This window comes from Rana temporaria, chromosome 8 (assembly GCF_905171775.1).
Source record: "Rana temporaria chromosome 8, aRanTem1.1, whole genome shotgun sequence".
NCBI lineage: Eukaryota > Metazoa > Chordata > Amphibia > Anura > Ranidae > Rana > Rana temporaria.
Genome location: NC_053496.1, coordinates 100,410,718 through 100,434,157, shown reverse-complemented (window position 1 = coordinate 100,434,157; position 23,440 = coordinate 100,410,718). Strand labels below are relative to the sequence as shown.

The window sequence follows — 23,440 nt, the reverse complement described above, 5'->3', positions numbered from 1 at the left end:
TTTAAACAGCATATATTTCTGGTATAATGTAAAATGGCCCAGTTCTTTTTGAAAGGGGTTAATATGTCTTTTTAGCCATTTGTCGGTTACTGTACTGATAAATTATATATTTTTTTTTGTAATGAAATGTAATTTTAAAGAAACACATTCGTAGCTCCATTTTCTATGTCTATTGAAACGAAGGTACAATAATTACTAAGTATTTGTAGCACAAAAACGTAGATAAATCCAAATTTCAGGTAGTTCAACAGAGAGCTGTCAAATTGTGATCCATCTCTGGCCATTTCCATTTGCGAGAAATTTTGCTTAGTTCAAGTGCTGCAGCCAACTGATCAGTGTATTCTCGTGGCGAGGGAGTCTGTAGGGACCTGGCCATGATTCGAACCATGTGTGGGCAGACTGATTGTACCCAAGTTGATCGATCAGCTTTGGTATAACATTTTTCTATATACAGTTGTTACCAGCAGCTATAGCCATAACCATTGTATTCTGCTGGCTGGGAATTCTCCCTGCACCCCCCGTTGGCGGAATACAGTAGCACAGCGGGAGGCATTCCCCCATCAACACTTACTGTGCTGAAAGGGGATCAAGTGATTTTTCTTTCCTTCCACCCGTAGTGGAAGGAAAGAAAATTGTGTCATCTATGGCCACACGTCGTGAAACTTTTAAGTTTTCCGGTTGTTGTAGTAATAAGAATTAAAATCGATGGTTTATGTAAAGTTGAATCATCTGTTTTGACAGTTGTGTGTTTGTGTGTGTGTAAGGTATATAACATTAAGAGACTATAGAATACAAAAAATTGTGATGAGCATCAACCGTCTACCTTGCTATTATACATTTCACCAGCTTCACAGTAATAAAAATGATCACTTGAACTGGATGTAGCACAATGCATTTCTTTACAAAAATAAAAAGTCATCCATTATATGGCGTCTGTTGTGGGAAATCTTTACAATTCACTTAAGACTGGAATGCAGCCGTCCTGGAATAATGTAGCTTCTGTGTAAAGTATGTAAAAAACCAAATAGACTGTTGAGGAGAACAGGTGGTGGATTGACATGTACCCCTACAAGAGCCGAGAAGTTGCTCAAAATTCCCTTCTTTCCTTCCTTATGTAATCGGTATCATTGCAGGTTCAGTGTATAACTGTATATCTGTCCTCAAATATCAGCCTGACAGTGTTACATAACAGCGAATTAGAAGCCAGACATGCCCACTTAAATAATGTTGCACGGATATGCGCTGTGGCTCATTTTTCATCCGTCCTCCGTGTAAACAAGGACTGTATGTTTTCATGCTTGTTAACTTTATACTGTTTGTTTGGATTTTAGAGAGCAATGTTGTAGAGATCCACAGGAAATCTGCTGGTCAGTGTACTCCAGACAGCGTGTGATGATGACCATCACCCATGAACTATCATCTGCTTCCCTCTGTTAAACTATGATTTGAGTATGGTGGGGTGGGTGGCGGCTTATATTCATTTTGGCAACAAACAGTAGGGCTTATTTTTGGGGTAGGACTTGCCATGTAATGTCTTCTCTCACTCCCTGCCTGCATATCCATCAAGCATTCCCCAATTCCCCAAATATTCACTGCTAGTGAATCAATCATTGTCATTCAAAATCGGCACTAAATGTTTGAATGTCAGGTTCACTACTTCATAAATATATGCCCATACAAGTTTTGTACCCTAAAATTTTTTTTTTTTCTTTTTTTTTTTTAACATGTGTTAACTGGTAAAATACATTGCCTATTTGAAAACCTTTATACAGTTGTCCAGCAGTTTATCTCAAAGACCTGGTTCACACCAATGCAATTTGACAGTTCAAAATCGCATTACAAGTTGCACCCCATTGCTGGCAATGGAACAGTTCAAATAGTTGCAACTCTGAAAAAGGTTCCTGTACTACTTTTTTTTTTTTTTTTTCGTGATTTCATTGGGACTTGCATTGACCTTTTTGTTAAATGAAGTTTCAAGCCACAATGAAATTGCACTGATTTGTGGTTTTGAAATTGCGCTGACAAAACGTGATTTCAAAGCTGCGCGGTGTAAACTGCCTTCAGAAAGTCACCAGCGGCAATGTAGATATTTAACTCGGTAGAGGTCTCCTTTTAATAGGACCAGCTTGTTGTCATTCAGGTTCTGAATTGTGTTATCAGTCGTTCCAGTGATTTAATGTATTCTTGAATTTGGCAAGGCCTCTCTATTCCTGAAACGCGTTCACAAAGAGGTCTGGACCTCCGATAAATCGGCACTTCAGCTTTCTTTGGTTAAGGAACAAAAATCTCAAGCATGGGGTAGACTCACTACAGAATGCTGAGCATGTGTGATGCCTATCTTCACGGTACAAACCCCAAAGAACTGTGGGGTGAATTTACACCCAGACTTGAACACTGTCACAATTTTGCATTGTCCGCATACCATAAGCCCTATTAAATCTTATGTTTACTACTAGTACCCATCGATATTGTCATGGCAGTGCTTTAGCTGTGCTGCATATCATTGCATTGCAAGTCCTAAAGGAAATGCAACATATCCTATCCAAGTGTTTTTTTTTAAGATATACTTGTAAATCTAAAATCTAAATCTAAAGCTGAATGAAAATATTACTCCTTCCCATCATACAAGTGTTTGACTTTACCAACGCCTTGAAAATCATACACTTTCTATGTGCCTGATACTTCCTATACAGTGTGTGCTGTATTTATTGGTGTATAACCCTCACCTTTTTACCCTTAAAATAGAGGGTAAACTGTGCCTGCGTGTTATACGCAGGGGACTGTGGAAAGTTTTTTTTTTTTTCCCCCTGAAACTTCCATCTTAAAGTTAAGGTGCGTGTTATACGCCGATAAATACGGTAGCTGTTAAATATTTTTGGTTTATTTGCGAATATATACTGTAATGTGCCACTAGGGGCTAATCCTACAAATTTATGCATTTTAATACATAATACTCCCTTTTGACATTATCATCGGACTTGGGGCAGCTGCTGGGAGGCCAATTCTTATGATATAGATATGCCCCCAGAACTGTATTTCCCAAGAGCTTCTTTGCCTACAGTGTGTGGACAGGGTTTTGGGAGACATGTAAGCAGCATTTGTTTTCCTGGGAAGGAAATGAAAGTATGCTTGCGTAGTGGGACAGTGGTTGGACTGTAGGTGGAGTTTTGTAGTCCTGCAGGCAGGTCTGATGGTGCTGGAATTTCAGTACAGCAGATTATTAGGTATTAATCTGCTGTATTTTAAAACGCATAACACACAGGGAAATATATTGCAGATATTTTTTTTTTTTTTTTTGTTACACGTATACACAGATTAAAGCCCATCTCTGGGAACATTTCAAGCACTTTTTTTTTTTTTGCCCTGTGAAGCATGTGTTTTTCTCATCAAAGTCCACCATTTTCTCACCTAAATCTACTAGTAATGCAGTGTTGTCGATTTTGCTGGCCGGGCCCCTTGTGCTAACATCACTGCTGATCCTCCACTTCAGGATCCCGATGGACAGCCAATAGGAAGTATTCACATTATGCAGGCGATCAAGCGACCCCACCCCCTCCTAAAGGAAGAAGCCTCGAGACTGGAAAAATATAAATGTGTCCCCACTGAAAATGTACAATGGCAATATCCCTTTTATTTACCCAGTGCTGTTTGCTAACTACACTGGATAAATAGCTGTTGGGTGCTCGATATGCCAGGTGATTGGTGTGATCCCAGCTGTCAACATTGTTGACCAAGTACTGTACCTGTGCACCCCTTCATTCAAACAATATTCCCTGAGGGCAATGGCCTCTTTCAGTAGGATAATGTGCCCTGCCACACGCCTTAAAATGGTTTAAGAATGGCTTGAGAAATGCAATTTAAAGTTTTTGAGGCATTAACTTGGCCTCCAGATTCTCCAAATCTTTAACCAATTGAGCACCTATGGCATGTGCTTGAAAAAACAGGTACGATCAATGGAGGCCCTAATTTACAGGATCTGCTACTGACTGCTAATCTCGCCTTGTGTAGAGTGTCAGCCTGGACCTAGGATCTAAGCAGGTCAACGGGGATCAATTTGAAGATAAACGGGGGCTTGGTTTGGTGGCTAATAATTTTATACCAGGTCAAGTTCACTTTACAGTCTCCTAACATTTTTCAGTTCTGGGTCACATTTCCTTAAACCATCTTGTATTTCCTGTGATTTGCAGAAACATAGGAAATGTTATGGGTTTCCTTTTTCTGATTTAAACGTTGCATAGACCTTTCTCATTAAGCTGTGTGTGTAATCTGAGCTTGACTTAAGCCCTGTAAAGAGCATGCTTTTCATTTTCTGAAAAAAAAATCTGGTAAAGCCCAACTTTAGCCAAAACTGGGGGAGGTTTAGTGTGTGTGTGTGTGTGTGTGTGTGTGTGTGTGTGTGTGTGTGTATATATATGTATATAATATATAAAATTATAATAAATATAAAAATTAATTAACTTTTTCTCTGTAGTCTTCTTTTCTTTTTTTTTTTTTTTTTTTTTTTTGCCATTTATGGAGACTTTTCTGCATAGCTCAACCAGATGTTTGGTATCAGACAGGAAAGAAGAGGGGACATTTTTAACGGGGACATGATGGCATTAAAAATACAACAGTATTTTAATGCCATCATATATAAGCAGACCTCAAATTTTCCACTCGCATTTTGCAAGTGGAAAATTGGGTCTGGCGAGGAGCGGGGCTGCCTGGGAGATTGGGGGGCCAGCACCGCTGACGGCCGTTGTTGATCGGGAGCTGTTCTCCCAGCGATTGCCTGTGGCAGAGAGCATTGAGGCGGACCGCGGTATCACCGAGTGGTATAGCCCGCTGTAAGAGCTTACATTGAACTTTCCTCCTCTGTTCGCTCTCGCACACAGCCCCGCCTCCTTCTAACACCGCGCCTGTATGACAGAACGCATCCGAGCATTGGACCCGCATTCTGTCTATTACAGGCGCGGGGCTGTGTATGAGAACGAGCAGAGCGGAGAAAAGTTGAATGTTATGCTAATACAGCGGGCTATACCACTCGGTGATACAGCGGTCCTCCTCTACCTCAATGCTCTCTGCCACAGGCGATCGCTGGGATACCAGCTCCTGATCAACAACGGCCACCGGCGGTGTTCGCCCCCCCCCCCCCCCACATCATGCAATGAAGTGGTGAGGCGCATTTTAATTTCAAGTAAAGGGTGGCTAATTACCTGCTCTTTCATTTCAAGGGAAATATGTAGGTGTTAATAGACAGTGGGTTTTACCAGCTTCCTAATGAAAAAAATCTCAGCAATTTATGTGATCTGAAAATCATGTTACTCACGTAAAAAAAAAAAAAAACTGGCAAACTGCCAACCCAGTAAACCTTGCTACTATGCTAAAACCTTAATTAGGGACTCATTGCAGGCAACAAGTAAACTGCCAAGGCTAACCAGGAAACACTGCAGTTATCTTTTTAAATCAGAAAGTTAATTAAATGTACCTTTTAAAGCAGGGCTCAATAGACAGAATGCGGGTCGAATGCTGGGATGTGTTCTGTCTATTACAGGCGCGGGTTAGGAGGAGGCGGGGCTGTGTGTGAGAGCGAACAGAGCGGAGGAAAGTTCAATGTGAGCTGTTACAGTGGGCTATACCACTCAGTGATCCCGCAGCTCTCCTCTTTCTCCTGTTATGATCTGGCCACCAATGGGGGGCACGGTGAGGCTGCACTGAGGGGAACTGATGAAGTTGTTAATATTTATTTTTGTAACTTAATTCTGCATAAAACATTTAAGTGTAATTTCAGGACATAATTTTTGGAGGGCGTGATTAGCGGCAGAATTAGGGGCATGGTAGGGGCTGGGCGGGGAAACAGGTGGCGAGTAACCCTTGAGGCCTGGCTAGTGGCTCAAGATTTAAAATGTTGAGCTCTGTTATAATTATTATCCCCCTTGTGTGGTTTTTATTTTTTTGTCCTGAAAGCAATAAAGATAATCTGTACAAAATACTCCGTCCTACAAGACCCGCAGGCATTGTTGTCTACATTCTAGTTTGATACAGCTGTGCCATTACCAAGAATTTTTGAAAACCTACACGGTAGGCCTTGGGGATCACAGTGGATCAGTGTACCATTCATGATTTGAGGGGTGGTACAGCTACTTACATCAAACACGCTCCAATGAATGTATTTATCAGTTACAGAAAGGTCTCTATATTTACCGACATGCACAAGGAAATTATAGGAAAGTCGTTTATTTTTTTTTTAAAGGAGATCACATTTTCTAAAGGTCTACGCGATATAGCAAGGCTCAGAAACTCTACTCCAATATCCTGTATGCTTAGTCTAAAAGTATGTAGTGGCCTAACAATGTTTTCACAAAGTACTTACTCCTAATTTTCCGGCTAAAGGTGTGTAAGAATCCCTGTCAGATTTAATTTAATGGTTCTTCTAACCTAAAAGGTCATTCTAGAGAAAACATATTAGCAAAGGTCACAGGTTAAACCTAGGAAAAGAAGAGTGATTGTGTACATTTGGCTGTATTCTAGGAACATTTCTACATTTCATACAGAGGCAAGCATCCCTGTGCCCTAAGGGACGGACATTCTGATTGAAGAAGTCCACATAAGAACATGTGCATTGAGAAAAGTCCTGAGCAAACAGACCTTGTTTATCTAGGTGAATTAAAGTTTGTGCTTTCCTGTCATTTTGAGGTCAGTTTGATTGTACCATGTCCACCTACTAGAAGCTAATATATCTAGAACAAGACAATCTCACCCATTTTGGAAATTTTATAGGGGCGTGTGTGTTTTTTTTTTTTTTTTTAAACTAGCTACACTATCAGCATGGATTACTTGTTGGGGCTCTAATCAGTAATATTTTAAGAAGTTAAAAAAAGTGGCGATGGTAGTCTGGGAAAAATGTCTCTCCTCCAACGCCAGCAACTTGAAGCCCAGTACTGAAACTTGGTTAAACAAATTTTCTGAATCCAAATTTCCACTTGATTCCAAAGTTATGCCTAACTATAATCAAAATAAGGCCACATTCTTGGTTCTAAATTTGTAAAAGAAACCAGGCTTATCTTGACGATCCAGTTGCTCCTCCCCATTTTAAACCACCAGCCTTTCTGCTGTGTGGGCATGGATCAATTTATTTATTTTTTTTTAAGTATTGCGTAGGCTCATTGCAGAAGTTTGAAGACTCCAAATAATTTAGATTGAAATCTCCTTATTTGTGTAAAAAAAAAAAAGAGATGTGACATTGTATGTGTAGTTGCTGTATAGCCTATTGCTTTAAGCCCTTTACAACTGCATCATACATATATGCAGTGTCAAGCAAGGGTTCTTTCTTCATGGGTGCTGCATATACTGTATCTTTAACTGTGTGTGCTGAAAGTGTGCTCTCCCATACCTGAGACATAGCTGTCACTGACAGCCAGAAGAACCAGGTCCTGATCGTGTGATCACTGTAATGTGACCCACCCTAGTGCAGTTACTCCTCTTTGAATATGAAATAAACAAGAATTTAATTTTTGAAGGATATATATTTTTTTTGTGGGTTAAGGTAAGGGCATAAAAATGAGTGGATGTAAACCCGATTCATAAACTTTGACCTAAGCACATACACGTTTTTCTTATCTCTCTCCAAAGCACGGAGTCCTGTGTCTTTCAGCTGTTTCGTTGCTCTGTTATCGGCATAACGCCTGACCAGTTCTCCGTCAGCCAAGATAAAACCGGCCTGAAATTTGTGTTAAGGGAGGTTGCTACAAATTAGCAGAGAGCCTGCCTTGTCACAGCACAGCTCTGTAAGTCTCTGCCTATGTTGAAGGGGGGGGGGGGGGGGGTTTGTGTGCCTTTCGTCCAGTCGGCTGTATGCCTGCACTTTCTAAAGCAAATATATAATGCGGAAGACAGCAGATATGCATGTAAAAGTTTTTTATGCAGGGAGAGATTTCATCTGTTTACCATTTGAGGCTGTTTACTTAACTGGGTATATGTGAGGGTTTACATCCACTTTCATTTGGTGGTAAATGTTAGCGATTTTAACCACTTGCTTACTGTGCACATATACCCCCTTCCTGCCCAGGCAAAGTTTCAGCTTTCGGCACTGTGGCTTCAACTGACAATTGCGTGGTTGTGCGACGTGGCTCCCAAACATAATTTACATGCTTTTTTCCCCACAAATAGAGCTTTCTTTTGGTGGTATTTGATCGCCTGTGCGGTTTTTATTTTCTGTGCTATAAACAAAAAAAAAAGCATCAATTTTGAAAAAAAACACTTTTTTTTTACTTTTTGCTATAATACATATACAATTTAAAAAAATATATATAATTTTTCTCAGTTTAGGCCGATACGTATTCTTCATATTTTTGGTATAAAAAAAACCGCAATAAGCTTATAGTGACTGGTTTGTGCAAAAGTTATAGCGCCTACAAAATAGGGGACATAATTATGATTCTTTTTTTATTTCTATTTTACTAGGAATGGCGGCGATCTGCGTTTGTTTTTTTGTTTTTTTTGGGACTGTGACATTATAGCAGACACTTTTGACACATTTTTGGGACCAGTGCTATAAATATGCACTGATTTACTGTATAAATGTGACTAGCAGGGAAAGGGGTTAACACTAGGGGGTGAGGAAGGGGTTAAATGTGTAGCCTAGTGAGTGATGTAGGGGGAGGTGACCAATCTGTGTCCTTATGTACAAGGGAGATCCACGGTCCTTATCAAAAACTGGGCAATCGCGGCCGCCGGGCACCCGCATCGTGTTCCCAGTATTGCGGCAGTTGCACGCCGCCGGTCACGGCTTTAAAAGACGAGGTTGTCATATGATGTCCTGTCGGAACAATTGAGCTACTGTGCCGCCGTCAATTGATGGGGGGGGCCGGTAGTAAGGTGGTTAAAGTCCCACCTGTCCTGAAAAAAACAAGGTGTAATCAACCTGGTTTCACTAAGCTGTTTCAGTGATATAAACAGTTTATAAACGCATTGGAAACGGGCATTAAGGAATGACTGTTACTAAACCCAGGACCCTGCATTCACTATATCTGGTCTACCACAGTACACTGCATTTATTTTTTTTAGTGAATAAAAACTGCTAAATAGCTTTTCTCATCAGCAGTATATTAGCAGTCTTGTGACTTTATCGGTTCCTGGTTAAAGCTTGTCGGAGGAGTTTTCATACTGCACTGAGCTGTTTTATCAGGATCCAGGACCCCTGACCCTCTGTCTGGACGGTGCTGATCGACCCTGTGTTGATCACTTGCACTCCAGTAACTGTCTTATCCAGACCTGTTCTGAAGTCAGTGGAAGAAGGGGAGGATCAGAGAAGACAGTAACAAATAGCCTTTTTTTTTTTATAAGAAACTAATCCTAGATGATAAAAGTACAGTATAAACAAAAGTTTCTTGCCTAAAAACGAACATAAACTGCATCCATTTTACACCTGTTCAGTTCTGTCTAAACAGAAAAGGATGCAGCCTTGTTCCCTTTAAAAAAAAATAACTGACACGGATGTCGGTAGATATAAACGGATGATCTCCAACTTATACCTGTAAAAATGGCTCACTGACCATTTTTCATCATAAATGGACTAAGGGAACGCCCATGTGAAAGGGCCCTTGCATTATTTTCAGAAACTTGTTTATGCAAGTATAATACCTTTTTATTATCTTGAAGCTGCTTTGAATTTGTTGCTGAACTTTAACGTGACATCCACCTTGATGCATCTTTGGAAGATGCCAGAACTAGTGAAGTAGTTCTCACGGTGCTTAGACTTTTTTGAAGAAATTCTTTTAATACTCAGTTTGCGATAACCCAAAGAGCTTTACTGCTGATTCTCTGAATTTTGATGCAGAAAATTGTACAATAAAAAGATTTCTATTGGCACTCTGGAGGATTGGTTGGGTAGATTGTGTGAGAGGGGGTTTTAATTTCTGTAGGACCAATTAATTTGCATTGCTTGGATGTGGGTTTAATACTACAGCCGTGAGATTTGGAAAGCTATATTCTCCATTTGTGCAGGGGTTTATTCATATTTTTTTAGGGAGCTTCCTAACTGAGCAGAATTTTATATTTTCTCCTTAGCCATTCATTGAAGACTTCATGAAAACCGTTATTTTTATAGATTTTTTTTTTTTTTTTGTTTTGGCAGATTAAAAAATAAAAAATAAAAAAAAAATTGGTAATTTCATGCCAGTGCTATACTTCTGGTGCTAAAAATGTGGTACAGCGCTCCCCACTAGTACTGCATAGTAATACACATAAAATACGAGATCCTATGAGCACACTAAATTAGAGGGTATAAAAATGAGCAGCAAAAGACACTTTAAATAAAACACCACTGTAATGCCTAAATCAGTGATAAATGGTTATAGGCGTTTTCAGTGATATAACATAACCTTGTAACACAAAAAGTCCAATATAGTAAGAGTCTAGTACATGGGTCCCATAAAAGGTTCACAGCAATTTTCAGTGCCCGCCACCTTCCAAACTTTACGCTCACCTCCATTATTGACCTTCCGCATGTCCGTATGCGGGGGCTAAAGAAACCTCTGGTGGGTGGTGGGATTTTGATAAGTAAATCCTCCATCTCCTGCGACCATCCTTTATCGGTAGTACTCCTAAAGGAATCGGAAAGCTGCTAAACCGTTTAAAACCACTTTAATAAACATAAAAAATAACTCACATTTTTCAGTGCACTAGCTCTGGTGCACTCAGACAGCATGTGTAGCACAATAAGGGGTGCATCCCCTTTTAAAGATCACTTGGATGTAATACTGGCAACCACCAGGCCCTGCCCGACTAGTTTCGTCACACTCCACGTAACGTTATCAAGGAGAATTTATACTTCTGGTGCTGCTGGCCAGGATAGGCGCTATAAAAACCACAGCGCTCATACGTTGAATTTATCTTATTTGCCCATTCACAAAAAATGTCTTGGTATTAACAAAATACTTGGCATACTAGGGGAGAGGAGTGTGGGGGTTCTAAATGACAGGATCTTCCTTTTCTATTCACAAACTTATTGCATGTTCACAGAATACAAGGTGTTTTGGGAATGGGATGGAGAACATCAGGATCCATTCACTGTATAAGAGCCCCACCTCCTAAATCCCCCGATTATAGCGTTGGCTGTATTTTTTTTTTTTTTTTTTTTTTTTATTGAATGACTATGATTTTTACTTTTTTTTTTTTTTTTTTTTTTTTTTTTTTTTAATACACGGCAGTGATCTGGACCTAGGAATAACTTTCATTGGCGATCATGTTATACACAGCACAAACTGGAAAACCTTTTTTCATGAAGTTCTGTTTTAAAAATTATTCTTTTGTGCATGGTATTTTGAGTGGTTTGTGAGGAAAAAGGTTCTTGATTAGACCGCTATAAACTTATTTTTGGATATGTAATTTGAGTTGTGGCTCCAGTCCTGTTCCTGGTAGAAACTGTGGCCTTTAGTAGGGAGCGTTTTTAAAACATAGATAGTTCTAAAGCAACAGCTGCCATGCAATATAAAAGAGCATGAAGCCGATAACTTTGTATGTAGTGTCCCTATATCTGAACAGCTGTACCCTTTGTGTTTCGTCTAAACATGAAACGGGCAGCTGAAATTTGACACAGATCTCCAGTCCTGCTTTTTTAATGGAAGTTTTTTTCCCCCCCTCTTCTGATACTCGTCTTGTGTTCATCAGTTTTTTTTTTTTTTTCATGTGTTCCAGTTGGTAAAATAGCAAAGGATCACAGTGAAACAAAATGCTCTCACCAACATTTGGCCACTAAAATTAATTAGTTTTCCTATTTTAAGCAATATGAGTCATTGTAATGGAAATTGCTGGTAACTTGCTTTTGTATGTTTACCTCCTCGCTCACTGTAACAGCAGCAGCAAAGGTTCGTCACATAATATTCATTAAAAGAAGCTGTAAAATGTAATTAAATATAGGCAATACAATTCAAAGATTTCGAAATGGGCTTAGAAAAGATTCACTTCAATTATGTTCTTCTACCTTACTTTCTCCCAGTTATTAATGAAAAATACATCTGGTAGCTCCAGTTTTTGAGCCACGCAGGGTTTTCGTTATAAAAGTTTAAAAAAAATTGTTCTATAGTAACGAAGATTCTGTTGGTTCTAGTGCAGGGTAAAAAATTAAAGGAGGCATTTTATTACAGGCCAAGGCGTAGCATTTCTTTACTGCTATTGTATTTTCCATTAATACAGCTAAAATTAGTGTTGAGCATGTCACCATTTTTTTTAAGGTAAATATATTTCTAAAGGTTCCATTGACATGAAATTTTTACCACATATCGGTAACAGCCAATGCAATTCATACATAGAAAAGAAACCTAAACAGTGCAAATTAATATCGGCTGGTTCAGTCTCAACTGATGGCCTATAAAAAGGTGTCTCATTACCTGTTTCACACAAACCTCTCATGATGGGTAAAGCAAATGGCTCTCTCAAGACCTTTGCAACCTTATTGTTGCAAAATATACTGATGGCATTGGTTACAGAAGGATTTCTAAACTGCTGAATGTTCCAAGGAGAACTGTTGGGGCCATAATCCAGAAGTGGAAAGAACCTAATTTCACCATGATATGGGCACGACCAGGTGCTCCTCACAAGATTTTTGACATAGGAGTAAAAGGAATTTAGTCTTAGAGCCAAGGACCATGTGTGGAGAGCTTCAAAAAGACCTTTGAAAACCATAAGTAATGCACCAAACCGCCATGGCCTTGGTTTTCTGAGAGGGTCCCCATCTTTACCCCAGTGAATAGTCACGGCTATATGTTCTGAATTCAGCCTGAACTCTGGGAAGGGTGCACAGTAAAAATCATTTCTCCACAGCCAAGTTCTTACATATACGTTGTACATATACATAAACAGAACAGGTAGTTAAAACCTATTCTTTAAAATTTAGTAGCTGTTGAAATCACAAAATATAACTAGCTTGTCTCCATTTTTCTTGCAATGGAAGATAAATGGATGTGCACAAAGTTGAAGACCTACACTTTGAAAGAACCCATGGATTGGTAGCGATGGGAATAATTTTGTCTATTTGCCTGAGTTTTTCCTGCCCTATGAGGCCATGGACACATTTTTAGATTTGTAATTGGGCCACATTTTGTGTTTTTGTGTGTTTTATGCGTTGTAAAGATATACATCCAAGCACCTCTGTATGGGCTTTCTGTTAGAAAGCTGGATGATGTTTTGGTGATTTGAGGGTACTCATCGGTGCCCTCGCAGTGGCAGACAGGACTTGTAGTTTTCCCATTCATAAATTCTTGTGAATTAACTACACAGCTGTAAGGGCAGAGCCCCACACAACCAAGCCATTTTCAAATGTGGCAGTGTGGAGGGGAACCCCCACCTACTGTCACAGGAGATTTTAGGGGGGTGCAGGTTTTGGTGCTAAAGCATGTTACTCAACATACTGGTGTAATGTGTAACATGCTTTTAATGGTGAACTTGGCCTTTTAAGGCTGAGGCAAGAAAATTGTGTGGCTTTTTTTTTTTTTTTTTTATAATTTAAAGCATTCAAATGTTAGCTAGAAAATCACTACTGGATTCTGGTTGGTTGCATTACAATATTTGTTTTTCTTTCTCAATATCCCAATTTTCCCAAACATATTAAATGCCAGTATCATCTCTAGGAGTTAATAAAATGAAAGGAATAATCCTAACATTGACTTTTTTTATATACCTTACACTTTTTGAGCTATAACTTTTCCAGCAAGTTTACTGCTCATTTCTCACCAACCGCATGTAACATTGATTTGGTGACCCTCTGTGAAAAGTCTTGTTTGGTGACCGGGAAAAGTAGACCATGACATGGCAGGTTGACAAATGAAACTATTTGTTCTTTTGTCCTTAAATTAGGCAAATAGAATGGACCTGACAGCTTTGGTTGCCTTCTGTCAAAATGTATTTGTATCACTGTGAATAGTGCCTACTTCAGATCAGGAAGATGGCTCGCTGGAATACAGGCCCCTAGAATTAAACTGAACTAAATGACCAAGACTGTCGCCATCCACACCATTTTTTAGGAAACCAAGTCTGATGCTAGTGCAGATCTGAAGTTGGACATATGTTAGTTTGCTATGTTTTGGGTTGAATTATACAACATGAATGCATATTTCAGTCTCTCTGATCCTGTATGATGCTGACAGCAGGTTTCTAATCATTTGCACCGCCAGGGATTCCTTTTACTAACCAACTTTTTGATCCCATAGATTTTGTATGTTCACTCTTTGTAGTTTTGGAAAGAGTAGGGAAGAGACACAATTTTTTAGGTTTATATTTTTATCTGTGACCCCACTGGCAAGATTTTTTTTTTTCTCACTGTCCATTTGGCCCCATACAATAAGTAGGTGTTTGGTTGTCACCAGTACAAGTAGATGGACAGGAATAAAAACATCAGAAGTCCTTGCCTTTGCTCACTCTGCCAAGCTGTCTTTTTGGAGAGATCGCTCTAGCACTTCATCCAAAACAAACTAAAACATTTTGAATGTAGTTTGGCTTAATTATTTCTCCTCCTAATCTTTCAGTCTCCGGGTAAGGTAAAGTCTTCCATTTTTAGTCTTCCTTCATGTCGATAGTTAACAAGTATCACTAAGACGTTTGACTCTTAGTAAGCAAACAAGTAAGAGCTGGTTTGGCAAGTCGAGACTAATTGCATTTTACGATACTTGATGGGGTTGGTTTTTATTGAAAAATTGTCTGTCTATATAGTAATACTGGGAAATTAAGAAGACACGAGTCACTCAATGAAATTGAAGGAGAAGTGGTTGAACCTTTTTAAAGGTTCGTTTATTTTCTAAATGGGTTCCTTAAGCTAGTGCATTGTTGGTTCACTTGCCTTTTCTTTCAATTTCCCTTCTAAATGTTTTTTTTTCTTTTGTCTGAAGTAAGCTTGCCACCATCATCCGAGCGGTGGTTAGTCAGCCAGAACAGCTTACTGAGGAGGAACAGGAAGTGAGAAATTCAGACAAAGAAAACAAAGAAACAAAATATTTAGAAAGGAAATCGAAGGAAAAGCTAAGTGAACCAACAATGCTGGAGTGCGGCCATCGGTCCCCGGAGCTGAAGAACGGGGAGAGCCGTGTGTAAACACGGCTTCCCCGTGCTTCACTGTGGCGGCGTATCGATCGCGTCATCCCCTTTATAGGGGAGACACGATCGATGACGTCACACCTACAGCCACACCCCCTACAGTTGTAAACACACTTGGGAACACATAACCCCATCAGCACCCCCTTGTGATTAACTCCCAAACTGCAACTGTCATTTTCACAATAAAGAATGCAATTTAAATGCATTTTTTGCTGTGAAAATGACAATGATCCCAAAAATGTGTCAAAATTGTCCGAAGTGTCCGCCATAATGTCGCAGTCACGAAAAAAATCGCTGATCGCCGCCATTAGTAGTAAAAAAAATAAAAAAAATAAAAATGCAATAAAACTATCCCCTATTTTGTAAACGCTATAAATTTTGCGCAAACCAACCGATAAACGATTATTGCGATTTTTTTTTTTTTTTTTTTTTACCAAAAATAGGTAGAAGAATACCTATCGGCCTAAACTGAGGGAAAAAAAAATTATATATGTTTTTGGGGGATATTTATTATAGCAAAAAGTAAAAAATATTGCATTTTTTTCGAAATTGTCGCTCTATTTTTGTTTATAGCGCAAAAACTAAAAACCGCAGATGTGATCAAATACCACCAAAGAAAGCTCTATTTGTGGGGGAAAAAAAGGACGCCAATTTTGTTTGGGAGCCACGTCGCACGACCGCGCAATTGTCTGTTAAAGCGACGCAGTCCCGAACTGTAAAAACACCTTGGGTCTTTAGCCAGCATATTGGTCCGGGGCTTAAGTGGTTAAAGGAACCTATTTAGAAAATAAAAAATAACCTTTACAACCCTTTAAGCTTAGGGGGTTCTTTACTGTTAAGGCTCATACACACAGTCGGACATCCAACAAAATTTCCCTTGGATTTTTTTCCTAATTGATTTGTCCGGCTACACCCATAGCATACACACAGTCAGACTTTTCTGCAAACTTTTCTAAAACTTTCCTAACATCACGCGTTTTTTTTGCTATTTTCTGCTCTTTACCGCCACATTTTGGTTAACTTCTGCTATTGTTTGTTGCTTTTAACATTGGTTCTGAGCATGCGTATTTGCACTTTGTCCAAAAGTTGGTTGGATTGCTGTACACACAGACAAGGCACCATCAGACTTTTGTTGCCGAAAAGTTGGTCTGTTTTGCAGACCCAACTTTTTGTTGGATGAAACCCGAAAAAGTTGGTCCGATGGAGTGTACACACGGTCAGACAAATTGGAAAACTTGCAGATTTTGAAGTTGGTTGGCAAAAAGTGTGACCGTGTGTATGGGGCTTTAGACTGGCAAGGATGTGGTACTCCCTTCCACAATCAGTGGTGTCAATGGAAAGTGACGATTAGTAGCGAATACAGGGATATGGGAATTTGTATACATACACAGGTTGAACTGGATGCACTGGTGTCTTTATTCAACCTCGCCAACTATGTAGCTATTCTGGTATAAAAAGTGTCCAAGGCAAAACCACGTTTAGGCTCTTTTCATATTGGTGCGACCACGTTCTGTGTGTATGGTTACCCATTCTGTTAAATGGGCTGCCCTACTCGCAGAAACAGGGGTAAAGTAGTCCTGGACCCCTTTCTGTAAAGTTGCACCACACAGAATCGCATGGGGCTGTGCTACTATTCTGTTTTGTGCGCGTGCAAACGCAGACATTTTTTCAAAGCGCGGGGGTGCCATTGCATGTCTGCTAAAGAACCGCACGCTTTGCCTGCAGGTTGGGAACGCCTGCAAATTTGCAAACTTTCCCACCTGCATAAGCATTATTCTAGGTTCACACTTGGGCAGGTTGGTAATGCCCACAAAACATGCTCTTTTCCAGCGCAGCTCTCTAGCAGATGTGCAGGGATACCATTAATTCTTAAAATTATGACATTTAAATTATTGGGCAGAAAATGTGTTGCAAAAAATGTAAACTAAGCTTTAAGCTATATCTTGCTGGAATAAAATAATTCCTCTATTGGGGGGGGAAATGTAGTAGTTAAAGTGATTGTAAAGTCTTGTGTCCCCCCCCCCCCCTCTCTCTCCCTCCCCTCCCTCCCTATAAAAATAACAAATATGTTTATACTTGCCTGCTCTGTTGCAGTGGATTTGCACCGAGAAACCCAGATCCTTCTCTTCTCCAGTCCCTCTTCTGTGATCCTGGCCCACCCCTCCTGTTTAGTGCCCCCACAGCAAGCAGCTTTTTATGGTGGGCACCCAAGCTGAGTCATAGCTCCCTGTGTCCATTCAGACATAGAGCCGTTCGCTAGCATAAACCTGCTCTATGCCCTCTAAGCTTTTATTGATGTGTAGAAATTTTAAATGTTTTAGGCGGCAGTTTTGAAGATCGAATGTATTGGAATATAATGTGCTATAGCACAGTCTGGTATGCATCGAACTTCTTTCTTTGTATGTCCTTTTAAACAGATGAAACAACATTCCTTTTCATCCTATATGACATTTTTATGTCCTGTCCTGACTGCATGTTAATGTTGGATTAAAAGCTCTCTACTGTGAATTTAAGTGCAAGTTTAGCCAAGGTCATAGACTTGATATCATAAGTGAATGGCATATACAAGCTGGGATCACACCTAGAAAAGCTGAATGTCTTTCTTTGCTGTACAGAACACAAATTGTATGGAGATCCCAAGGAATGTAAGAGACAAAAAGGAGTTATATAAATATCTGTTTGAAGATCGCATTGTGTCAAGGATGACAGTTTCAGATGTGTGATTTGTTGTAGCTTTCATTGATATCCCAAGTTAAAAGCTTGTGAACACTCTAAGAATGTGTTGCCTCATTGACTGGTACTTTAGATGCCTACCAAAGAGCAACATAAGGGAAAACGTCTTAGTCATAACCCTTAAAAAACGATTGTGACTCTGTGCTGACACTATAAATAAAACGAGAAACACACAGCTATTTTAATACTGCGCTCCTAAAGGTTCATGCCACCTAAACATGGACAATTCGTATTGGAATGGATTTGACTCCCCAAATCAGTTTAAATAGTTTTCTAATTACACCTTGATGCATTTCTAGCAAAACCTCTGGATTTTGAAAGTGTCTCAGTCTTCTAAATGGTCCTGATCCTGTTTAAAGCCCACTCCCTTTCAGCCAGCCATACATGGATCAAAATTTGGCCAGTTCAGCGGGGTACCAACCGAGTCACGCTCCATCTATGGGCAGGCTGATTTTACCGAAGTCGGTCCATCACTTGAGTACAATCGGTCTTTCAAATTTTTTAAATGCGATTTTACTGTCGGCGGCTATAATAGATGATAGCTGTAATCATGTTCTGCCAGCCGGAAAGGCGCCCCGGCAGCCAAACACAATAAATGGCACTACAGCAGGCATTCCCCCAACAACACTGACTGTGTTGATGAGGATATTACCCCTTCTGCAGTGAAAGCAAATGGAATCATCTGTGGGCTGCTTTAGTCTAAACCCAACACAATCTTGCCCACTTGAAGTGGACCATAAGAGGGAGGTTTCACAGCTAAGAATCCTGTGACCAGATACTTTGCGCACAATTATAAATCCTTTGTTGGGTAGACTCTCCTGAAATACACTTGACTAGAAGAGACAAATAGGTCTCAACATTAACTGCAACAGTACAGTCTACTCAGGAAAATTCCCTCATCCTGCGGATTGGGCAGTGAAGGGGCAGCAATACATTAATGTTGTCCCCTTTCTCTATTACTTCCACCTCCCTGTCGGTGTATTATTTTAACACATGTTTTATTGCAGTAGAGCCTAATTGGTCTCATCCCTCCATCTTTTATTTACAGAGAATTACTCTGACTGTTAAAGACAAATTAACACTAGCTATATTAACCGCTTAAGGACCACCGCATGACGATATACATCGACAAAATGGCACGGCTGGACACAAGGGCATACATGTACAGCCCCTTTAAAATCCCAGCCATGCGTGGCGAGCGCGCCAGCGGCACGCTCGCGACCCGGTCCTCTTCTCTGTGACTGTCCCCAAGGGAACAGCGGACCCGATCGCTGCCGGTGTCCCGCGATCGGGTCACAGAGAGGAAGAACGGGAAGAGGTAAGTGTAAACTAACCTCTCCCCGTGCTTCCTAGTGAGCCTGTCACTGAGCGTCTTCTCCCTGTCATAGGGAACGATGATCAGTGTTGTCACACGCCCAGCCACACCCCCCCCCCCCACAGTAAGAATCACAGTAGGGCACACTTGACCCCTACAGCGCACCCTCCTGGCAGGGGCGTCGGGAGGACAGGACTTGGGGGGCTGAAGCCCCAAGTCTATGGAATGATGCATTCTATTGTTGGCCCCGGGCGCCGGGGCCCAGGACCGATCTGGCTGTGGCCGAGTGCCATAGGTCCCGCCTTCTGGAGCCTGCAGTGCCAATGCCAGGACCATGGGACGTGTGACGTCCATCATAGCCTGCAGTCTCCAGAAGGCGGGAATTTCAAATGCAGCCACCGAACAATATCCCTGCTCGGGCATGTGGCTCTCCTCTCCTCCTCGGCTCGGCAGCGCCTCTTACAGTGACGAGCGACTGACTGACTGCTCCCTGCTGTGACCACACACCACAGTAGGTCAGGCAGGTCAGTGGTCAGCATTGATGGGCACTGGTTAGTCACACAACCCCACCGCCCAGCCCCAAAAAAAGCTGCGCCACATACAATGCCACCACCCCGGTTCCGGCCTTGGATTTTGGGCTGAACCCCCTGGTCTTTTTGCCACCTAGCAATGCCCCTGCCTTCTGGTAAACCCCTTCACTGCCGGTGTCATTTTTACAGTAACATTTTAGCATTTTTATAGCACTGTTCGCTATAAATTTTTGCGCAAACCAATCAAACGCGTATTGCGATATTTTTGTTTAAAAAAAAAAAAAAAAAAACATGTAGAATACGTATAGGCCTAACCTGAGGACGATTTTTTTTTTTAGATTTTTGGGGGATATTATTTATTAAAGCAAAAAGTAAAAAATATTGCAATTTTTTCAAAATTGCCGCTCTATTTTTGGTTTAAAGTGCAAAAAATAAAAACTGCAGAAGTGATCAAATGCCACTAAAGGAAAGCTCTATTTGTGGGAAAAAAGACGCCAATTTTGTTTGGGAGTCACATCGCACGACCGCGCAATTGTCAGTTAAAGCGACGCAGTGCCGAATCTCAAAAAGTGGACTGGTCTTTAAGCTGCATAATGGTCCGGGGCTTAAGTGGTTAAAGTAGAACTAAAGGCAAAACCTTTGCTTTTTGGCTGGAGTGAAAGGGTTATAAGCCCTGTCAGATCCCCCCCCCCCAATCTGTGTTCTATTGCAGAGATTTCCCTTCACTTCCTGTCCCATAGCCAAAACCGAAAATTATGAAATCCCTGCAAATGAAGAGAATTCCTTAAGGCCTCCCTGGTCACCAGAACTGGTGTCTACATTGGAAAATGTACCCTCTATTACTTTTCTGGGGACAACCCAAAATGTAGGTTTTCTATATACTTACACTTTTAATAATTGTAAACGGGACAAATGGAGAAGGTGAATCTCTTTAATGGGGACACAAACGGCAATAAATTCAATTCTAACCCCCCCCCTTTCACTCTATCCGTAACGATTTTTACATTAAACATTATCCATGAAAAACCTTTCAATTCGATTATCCACAAAATCAGTGTTTACTGTAGATCATCATGGTGTAGCAATCTTGACATGTTTTGCCTACAACGAGCTTCCTCAGGAGATGTGTAGTACCACACCTATGTTGAGATTATATAAAACCAGTGAAAATGCATAGATCCATACATAACAGAAAATTATATGAAAACAGTACATCAGCACAAGTATGTCATAGCAACTGATCATCAATGTGAAGTTTGGAGAACATCTTACCAATGACAGGCTGGGAACTAATTCAAATGGATTCTTGTTGCATTATTTAGCATTTAGATCTGCTTGGAGTTTGGCTTTAAAGGTACAAGTTCCAAAGCGTTTATCCAGGTCCTAGTTTCACGGTGTATGTCTGAAGTTCCTAACTTGGACATCCGTATCTGCTATGCAGATTACAAGGAAATCGGGGCTCACTGCCCCAGTCGCATACATTCTAAAGCTTTTCACCTTCTCTGCACTTGTGATCTCAGAAACAACATTAGTTTTCAACTCATTGTAACGTGCCTGTGATGGAGTTCTAAAGATGCAATGTGGTAGGTTGTCACTGTAACCCTTCTGTTTCAATATTATACTTTATTTTTTTTATTAAAAAAAAAAAAAATTTGATCCATGAAACCTTGCTTCCTTTTAATTTTAAGATTTACATTTGATTGTCACAAGATTTCATTTATCATTTTTTTGTAAAGATTGTAACCTACATCAAAATTCTTCTTTTTCTTTCATATTTGCCGCCTGCCTAATTGTATGCATTAATGGAAGAGCTGCCAATATTTCAGTGTAAATGATATTGCCTTGAACATATGAATAATGAGATGAAAAGGTTTGAAATAAGACATGATGTAAACAGCTGATTGGGATTGTGTTACAGAAATGAGGCATCACAGCCCTGAAAACATGCTTTAGGACATGCCTGTTAATGAAAACATTAGAGGCCGGAACGCTTACTGTGCCTTGTGTTTACATAACGGTATTGCTTTAGAAGTTTAGTCATGTGTGTTCCAAGAACAGTCTATAAGATCAGTATTCTAACATCGGTTATCAGACGGTCTCATAAATTGCGTTGACCCTCTATAGTAAAATATCGGATGCATTTTACTGATGAGAAAATTTGTATGGAGTTTGTTGTCCGTGCTTAGAATATACATTTCTCTCATGTTGGTTTAGTGTAAACCGTTTGCGATTTTGTTTCCCAAGAAGGTACATTTATATATGCCCTCCTCCACCTAGTGCCAGCTTATCCCGATGAATCTGGCAGTTTGCTTATCTGTGGAATCATCTTTTCCCTTGAAATTGGTTGGCTGGGAATTTCTAGTGGGGCCTATAAAGAGATTGTTGAATTTCTTAAGCTTCTTATGTCTATGGCCAGAATTTTGTTTCTCATTTTGCACGATTGAAATGTTCACATAGGAAAAAGTAGGTAACCTGGTTGAATTGTGTTTTGGCTTTTTATTTCAGCAGTGTAATTGTTATAGCTTTTGCTATTGGGGTCGGTTCACATTACATATTTGCTACCCAGATTTGACTCTGCATGCTATTCTCATGCCTTTTTAAAGCGTTCCAGTGCATTTCCTCCCCCTCCTTGTTTTTGATTGTTGGTAGCCGGCACCCGTCGGCATGCTAACAACTGGTGACTCATCACTGCTGTCAGCAGTAGGGTCGAGTCATCGGTTATTAAGTACTAGAGGCCAAATGACGGCTACAGTGCAGACCTGAAAATCCGGGAGGCCGTCGATGCACGTCTTCCCCTTCGCGAGCCCCGCGCTGTGATTGTCCAAGTCACTAAAACTTGGGTGATCACCGATCTGAGTAAGGGGCCGATCCCGACCCCTTACCACGTGATCAGCTGTCAGCCAATGACGGCTGATTACCAATTCTTTGTTTACATCACGTGATTGTTTTTTTTTCTCACGCTGACAGTGCACAAGGGACATCGGTCCCGAAGAGGAAGGAGGCAGATGTGCCTCATCAGTGCCAGCTGCCAATTGCTACCCATCGGTGCCCACCAGTGCCGCCCCACCAGTGTCACCTCATCGGCGTACATCAGCGTACATCAATGAAGGAGAAAAATTACCCCTTTTCCATTTTTTTTAAATAAACTTTAAAAAATATATATTGTTGTTGTTTAAATCAGTCTTTTTAAAAAATTTTTTTACAAAAAATAAAAACCGTAGAGGTGATCAAATACCACCAAAAGAAAGCTCTATTTTGTGGGGATTTAAAAAAAAAAGTCATTTGGGTACAGCGTTGTATGAGCGCTCAATCGTCAAGTGCATCAGCGCTGAAAATTTGGTCTGGGCAGAAGGGGGGGGGGGGTTTTGCCGTCTGTGTACCCTTTAATGAGAGTTCCCTTCACTTCCTGTCCCATAGCCAAAATGGGAAGTGAGAGGAAATTCCTAGAGAGGAAATCCATGGTCCCCATTGAACGAATTCTCTCCTTTTTGCTGTTCTGGGGACAACTCGAAATGTAGAATTTTTTTTTCACTTTTTTTCTCCTGGTGATGACCGTAAATGGGACAAATGGAGTGACTTTCACTAACAGGGCACAGAGACCAATTAGAAAATGTGATTTAATCCCTCTCCACTCTGTCCAAAACAAAGTTTTCCTATTTGGTTCTACTTTAAAGAACTGAATATCTGTTTTGTCGTAGGATATATAGATCTAGAAATTGTGTTTTTGCATTTGTTCATTCTAAGTTGATTATACGGTCTCCTGAAATGTGGTTTATTCATAGATTTTTGTATTTCT

At 40.4% G+C, this 23,440-nt stretch overlaps 1 protein-coding gene across 8 annotated transcripts in view; it reads left to right on the top strand.

Annotated features, from left to right (window-relative positions):
• Window positions 1-23,440, top strand: part of GBF1 (golgi brefeldin A resistant guanine nucleotide exchange factor 1) — a 273,421-nt gene that overhangs the window by 94,874 nt on the left and 155,107 nt on the right. The gene's annotated exons all lie outside the window — the stretch shown is intronic.